Raw genomic sequence first — 8,065 nt, forward strand, 5'->3', positions numbered from 1 at the left:
CTGACTCTAGCCACTGGTGGTGGACATGGGGGAAAGGTAAGATTCCTTTTCATTTCTCGCTTTTTTACCTATCCTTTTTTATGAGCTTTTAAATTATTCTCAATTATCACATTGTAATGTGCCATGTGTTTTTACCAAGACCTTGATTAGTGCAGGGGTATGGGCACAACCAAGACAGTGTAGTGTCATGAAAGGCAAGAAAAGACTTTTAAGAAAATTTGTGTAATGTACTAGGTGTGTGGAGTGGTGGTGCTGGAGGGAATGTCCCAGAGTGATCCAACAAGATCAGGGAAAGATTGTAAAAATTATGAGAAGGGTGCAAACTATGAAATTTTGTGCTAGGTAAGAGCAAAAATAAACATACTTTAGGCAAAAAAGAGAAAAGTTGTATCCACTTTTCTATTCAATTTAGTTAAACTGTCATTAATAAACTCATTTTGATTTTAGGAAACAGACATGGGACATCATCTGAAGTACATTTGGGGGGGATGAATTATAGAAAGGAGAGACAGTAATGTAGGTAAAATACATTAGTTCCATAGCTTACTTGAGCTTGGCTCTGCCTGTACTTAACCATGTTTGGAAAAAAGGAAGCAATGAACAGAGAATTTTTATTGATATGTTATTCTAAACAAACATACTTTGGTCCAGCTTTTGAAGACTTCACTTTCATCAATACTATACAAATACTTTAGCATCAACAGAGTATCAACAGACCTGGGAGGTAATAAATTGTTTAGCTATTTTTAAATCCTGCCTTGATGTACTCATTGACTCTTATAAGCCAAGGATGCAAATATCCAGAGTGAAATGGACTTTTTTATGATTATTAGAAACAAAACTAATAACTCTTAGAAAGCAAAGACATGAACAAATACCTAAACTATAGCCATTCTTGGTGGATGATGATTGTAGAGAAAAGTTAAATGAGCAGTGTGTATTAAGCTTGGAATTCTCAGGAATTTAGAAGTCAGAATAATTAGCCAGTCAGAGAAGAAGTCAGTTCCTGTCACCTTTTCCCAAGTTCTTATCATTTTTCAAGGGCTTGGTGCATCTGGGGATTCTGATAACTGAGCTCTGCATACAGTTTGGAAAGAGCATCCTTAATTTTAGCTGAAGGCAGAGGAGTAGAAATGTATCACCAAGGAATGGAATGCATGCCTTTTGGCTGAAAGCTGCTTAGCAGAATGCAGTGTGTTTAGTATAAAAGTGCATGAAAAGCTTAGTTATATTTTTCTTTAAATCTATGAAAAAATTTCTTTGCCTATAAGGGACAGAAACCCTAAGCAGTTCTTAGGAAACATCTTAAAAAAGAACAACATTTTTCAGTAACAGCTCCATCATTGGTCACTGTTCTGTTTCCTATTTCATAGGTCAGACCACCTGGGATTTTGTAACACCCCCAAAAACTTCAAACTCCCTGTATTGCCATTCAAGTTCCCATAACTGGACAACATATTCTTGCTAAAGTTCAAATTCAAGAATATCTGCTGGACAAAGACTATCCCACTCAGAAAATTAGCAGAATCAAAAACTACCAGTAGACATTGTGCTATTTCCCCAAAACATTCAATGTGCTTTTGAAGAGACCTCTAAAACTCTCAGTGTCCTGGGTTTGAATGAGTACATAGTCAATGAATGAAGGGAGAACAATGTCTGACACCTATAAACCCCATGCAAGGAATATTCTTTTTAATAAAATTAATTATCCTTCAAATTAGTAAAATAGTGTGAAACATACAATTTCAATGTGCCGAAATGAAAATTTTATCCCTTGATTAACAAATGTTGTTAGTGACCTCTGGCTTAACTCTTCCATATTCTTGAAAGAAGAAAGTAGTATATAAGCAATGGTTAAGCATAGAACGGGGTAACGATAAGACTTCTGGTATACCCCCCTCCCCAGTGTTTTAGCGGAGACCAGGGAGCTTTCTAGAGTCTCTAAAGTTATAAATGTGTGCAGCAAACTTTTTTTCTTTTTCTTGGGACAGTTGTCATTACCATTGTGGTCTACTCTTCAGGAAACTGAAACAGTTTTCTCATCCTTTGTTCACAGAGCATTCACTCATCAATCACTCTTTCCTAAAGGACTTTTCTTTTATTTGGGAGAGGGGACTGAGCATGCATTGCACAGGACATTGAAGATCACTTTTCGCAGGGAACTGCATTCAGAGCTCAAACATTAACTTCCCTTACTGCAAGTTAATGAAGGAGTCCAGATTCTCCTGTTACTCAGAATGAGTAAAATTTGGGGAAGGGGCAGAGAAGGTCATTGTGAAGCCCGATAGGACTCACGTTGATGTCATGTTCTATATTATTTCCTTAATAATAAAGCTGGGAGGTTAGGGTTAGCAGATGTAAGCTATTATATATAGAATGGATAAACAACAAGGTCCTACTGTATAGCACAGAGAACTGTATTCAATATCTTGTGATAAACCATAATGGAAAATAATATTTAAAAAAAGAATGCATGTATAACTGAATCATTTTACTGTACAGCAGAAATTATTACAACATTGTAAATCAACTATACTCCAATAAAATAAAAAATAATAAACCTGATATACAATATCCATCTGTCTGATCCTCAAATTTTATCTATTTGTTTGGAATTTGTAACTGATTTTAAGGTCTAAACAATTATCACTCCTAAAATTCAAATTCTCACCGAATTTCAATCATGTCTTTTCCTATAATTTCTAAGAAGATTCATGTAATCTGCATAATTTAACCAATCAATAATTCTGAAGAATAGCAATGCCAATGTCATAAAATTCCATTAGTAGAAACTGGAAAGTTTAATGGAATTGGTCATTAACTTTACTTAGCTTTTCTCATGTTGAATAGCACTTTTTAGACCATGTAGTGTGTTTTGTCACAAACAGAAGCTCAGTAAGTTTTGCTGATTTGTTTTAACGAGTGCAGGGTTTTTTTCCTTTGCCAGGAAAAGCTATTTTATTAGATAAAATATTGACACAAGGAGGAAGTCAACATTTATGATCTAAGCACTTCCAATGTTAATATGCTTAAGAGAATACAAAATACAAACAAAACTATACTATAAAATGATTTTGTCTTCCCCTGATTAGGAAAAACTACCAGAAATATAATATAAACAAATGTGCAAACTGAGTAAGCATATGCCCTATTGTCATTTTTATTTCTGTTTTTCTATGTTAATCAAAATCTGACTCACATAGGACTTGGCTACTATTATATTAGGAAAAGAATAATGTATCATTATTTACAAGATAAAACCTTATAGTGCTACAAGGAATACCCTTCTTTTTAAGTTGGAAGGCTCTTTGAAAAATATTTGCTATTTAATGTAGACTGCATAAAGAGTCTAGGTTTTTCAAAATCATTTCAATGAAAAATGATAGCAATTTATCTAAACCACACACATACACATTTGTCTCATTTGTTGTCTCATTTGTTTAAACAGACACACACATACATACACAAACCCCATGATATAATTGAAAAATCAGATCCTGTTGTTCTAATCCCAAGCCAATAATATATTTGTATTCTCTTTCAAACAATACCTATATTGCTACACATTTAAAATCTGTGGATAACTTTACCTTAATCTGGTTCTTGCACAAAATACAAATACTCTTTTTTTTTTTTTTTTTGGTGAATACACATTTCAGTTTGTCACACAAAAAGGCAGCCTATTTCCTTTAAGTATCATGGAAAGCATCTGGAGTTCTAATAACTGGAGTAATGGGAAACCATGAGTATTTGCCCACTGAGACCTATCAGCCAATTTGAAAAGAATTTCATTAACACAAATAATCAGGTAGAAGAAACAAAAATTTTGAGGTAGTTTTATGACCAAGCAGGACCCTATGGGGTTTTCCCAGAACAGACTGCCAACCCTCCATCTGCCTCTTGTCTACAGAAAAACTTTAGCCTACTAGGCTTTCCCCTAGTTCTAAAGAGTATATTTAATAAGAGAAGTGAGAAAATGCAGAAAGAAAAGAAAGCAGTCAAGCAAGACAAAATAATAATAGTTTAACCATTAAGCAAAGTCAAGAACCTTTAGTTCTTCCTCAAGAGCTATAGATAATATTCTGAGCCATAGCCTTTGAGCTGTTTTGCAGATACTGAAATCCCCACCAGGTAGAAGAAGTTAATTGTATGCTGCACACAAGCATATAGACCCCAGACCAGTAGGAACCAGAAGGTTGATGATGTTGATGCCTGTTTACCTTACCACCAACCAGTTAGAGGAATGTCCATGAGCTGGTCACAAACTCCAAAACCCCCTTCCCTATTTTTAAAACCTTTCCCTGAAAGCCTTCAGGGAGTTTGGGACTTTTAAGCACTAGCTACCTTGACTCCTTTTTTGGTGCAGCCCTGCAATTAATACTGTACTTTCTTTTACCACAGCTGGGTGCCAGTAGTTTGGCTTTACTGTGTGCAGGAATGTGAACCCAAGTTTGGTTTGGTAACAGTTTTACTTAATATTTCAACATAAGCCTTGCTTATCCTTTGCTTATTCCCTAAGGAGATATAATCTGGCATCCCAGATTCTTAGGAGAATTAACACAGAATGGCCATACATGATTGCAGACTATGTTTTCAAATGAACATTGAGAAATATTAGCTCTACCTCTAGGTCTCTACCTCTGTATCTCTCTGTCCTCTCTCTTTTTCTCTCTGTCTTCCTAAGCTTGCCTATCCTCCCACTCTTTCTTCCTTAAGATGCCTTTTCATATTGTGATTCTCGAATCATCTTTTGCCAATTTTCTACTTCACTCTTGCCTCACAATCCATGTTACAGCAACAGAGAGCATATTTCAGTTACAGAAACATGCAATGCTTTCTCCCACTTAAGTCCATCCATTTAGACATTTTTGCCTTTTTACCTGCCTTTCCTCAATTCCTGATTTATACTTTTGACCTCATTTTGAATGGTACGGTCTTTGAGATGCCATTTCTTGAGCCCCCACCATTGTGCATTAGGGATAGGATTGCCAGATAAAATATAAGATGCACAGTTAAATTTAAATTTCAAATAAAGAATGAATAATTGTTTAGTATAAGTATATTCCAAATATTGCATGGGTATGTTCTTTGTTTATAAACATCAAAGGGGAGAGTGGGTGGAGGGACAAAGAGCCCTGCAACAGATGTGGATTTGTGAGAAGGATAGGTCTAAGGAAGATTATTAAATAGGTTTAACTGTGGAGTAATTTTAATTCAATACAATGGTGTCTCCAACTAAAACTTTGTTCTAAAAAGTGGCTTCATTTTCCTTGATCTTGAAAGATCAAGTACTTAAACCATCATTTTGAGAATAATCCACCCATTCTGCTCCCTTCCATAAATTCTCTTTTGAATTATATTTGTGAATGATCTGAACAAGTTATACCATTTTCAAACACAAAAGACTAGATTCTTATAGGTTGACTAATAATTGAAGAATGAAACATTTTAATTCCATTATTATTAAGCAGCTAGAGTGAAATTTCACTCCTGATATGTATTACGGAATGAGTACAGGATCATATAACCAATGAGTCAGGTGATATCCACTCAGAGGTTGATAAAACATTCACATTATTTGAGGGAAATTGTTATTTCACTCAAACTGACATGTGTACCTGAAAATTACAGGACATAAAAGCATTTAAAAAATGTAATCATGGTGTTTGCCATCCACTAATATAACAGTATCTAATTCCCTATCAGTATTATTAAACCCAGTTAAAATAAAACCCAATACATTTGACCCTTGAACAATACGGGCTTGAAACACACAGGTCTACTTATACATGGGTTTTTTCAATAGTAAATATTACAGTACTACATGATCTGCATTTAGTTGAATCGAAGGATGCAGAATTGTGGAAACGGAGGGCTGACTATAAATTATACACAGATTTTTGACTGCATGGAGTGTCAGCACCCTTAACCCCACATTGTCCAAAGGTTAACTGTATTAGTTTCACCTTATTTGCTATAATGAATATTTTTAATATTTTTAAAATGCTAACTATAATAATAAATCAAATTACCAAATTTTACATTCTTTATGATATCCTTGTAAGGCATACATATGTTTTATATACACATATAAATCACACACAGGTATATATAAGAAAATGCTGAAATAAAGATGTTGAAATAACTGGACATGTACCCAATAAAATATCATTAATTGCTTTGTTGGTTACCTCTGATTGGGGGCATGGGAAACAGATAACTAGATTTTCTTCCTTACTGAGTAATATTTTCTAACTGTTCCTAATGAACATATTTTCATCAGGTAAAAAATATTTTTTAAAATAGTTATACTTAAAAAAATCTTTTACCTTTTATTACTCACATAATTTACCAGAGGCCTAAGTAAATATAGGCTCTATTGAGCTGTATATGCTTAGAAAAGCTAAAATGTGTAACCAGCCAGATGATGAAATAGCATAGAAGTCAATAATTTGCTTCCTAAGAAGCCACATATAAGTCATTTCTTGAGTGAAGAATTTGGTCAATTGTAACTTGTTTGCTATTATTATTTATATCTTCAAGTGAATATGTTTAACATTTTCTTCAGGGTCTCTCTCTGTAGTTATTGGTGATTTCAGCCATTCATTGGCATATGCACACATGCTGAATTAAAATATACCTGGGGATGAATCTCTCACTTTTAAAAAGTAGTAGATTTGTTCAAGAAAATACTGCCCTAAAACCTGTGTGCTGACAAATTAATCTTTACAAACACAGAGAAATCCCTACTGTGCAAACAAGTGCTCAGGGCATGAAATGTGAAAAATAACCTGAACTTCATCATCACCATTCAAATATTTCCCCACGTTTATCTATTGAAAATTACATAGCATGTCTATCAGAGAATGTTCTAAATCTATAAAATGCTATGCAGTTGTTTTAAAAATTTATTTATTTTATGAATTTTTGGCTGCGTTGGGTCTTAGTTGCTGCACGCGGGCTTTCTCTAGTTGCGGAGAGCGGGGACTACTCTTTGTTGCGCTGCGTGGGCTTCTCATTGCGATGGCTTCTCTCATTGCGGAGCACGAGCTGTAGGCGCTTGGGCTTCAGTAGTTGTGGCTCGCGGGCTCTAGAGCACAGGCTCAGTAGTTGTGGTGCGTGGGCTTAGTTGCTCCGCGGCATGTGGGATCTTCCTGGACCAGGGCTCAAACCCATGTCTTCTGAATTGGCAGGCGGATTCTTAACCACTGCGCCACCAGGGAAGTCCACTATGCAGTTTTAAGTGAAGTCATTTTACTGAGATGAACTACTACATGGCAAAGCCAGAACATAAAAATCCATCCAAAAAGTCTTTGTAAAATAAATGTATTAAAACTGCATTACCAAAAAATATATTATTAAGGCACAAACAAGGCATACATAAAGTTTGAAATATTACTAAAATTGTTATTGTGTAGTCCTATTTAACTGTAAAATTCTTAACAAATACACTAGTCATGTGTACAAGTATTTTTTAGCAACTATTATATGTACTCACATTTTAATACTCTCACATGCTTTAGTGTGATAATGAATACAACTATCTCAAATACATTTGTTTCTTCCAAACCAGTCATCTGGGCTAAAATGAAATACAAAATAAATGACTGTTATAAAAATGTTGTAGGTCACTTTATATTCATTACAAATTGTCTTCCTTGCTTGCATGCAAAGTTGCAGCTCTGGAAAAATATTGTTTCTTAGAATTCTGGCCTCGGAATCAGAGTCCTCTAATTTCATTTACATACTGCCAAAGGTAGGACAAAATTCCCATTATCTTTTGAAGACAGTCATTTTGGATGAACATTCTCTACACCCTGTCACCTTTTGTTTATCTCACACTTATATTCTACTCACTTCAACCACTCACAACCCATCATTCCATTGAGACTCCTTCTTCCTCCTTGTTGGAAATTTACAGAACTATCAAACCACGCTTAATTGCTGGAAACATCTAAAACTTTCCTCTCCTTTGATATATTCTAACCTGGATATTTTTAATCACCTTCAGAACTGTTTGGATTTCCCTTCCTCGTTTCAAGCTTCTCTTACTGTCCTTTAAGTG

The sequence above is a fragment of the Kogia breviceps genome, chromosome 5 (genome assembly GCF_026419965.1).
Source record: "Kogia breviceps isolate mKogBre1 chromosome 5, mKogBre1 haplotype 1, whole genome shotgun sequence".
Lineage (NCBI taxonomy): Eukaryota > Metazoa > Chordata > Mammalia > Artiodactyla > Physeteridae > Kogia > Kogia breviceps.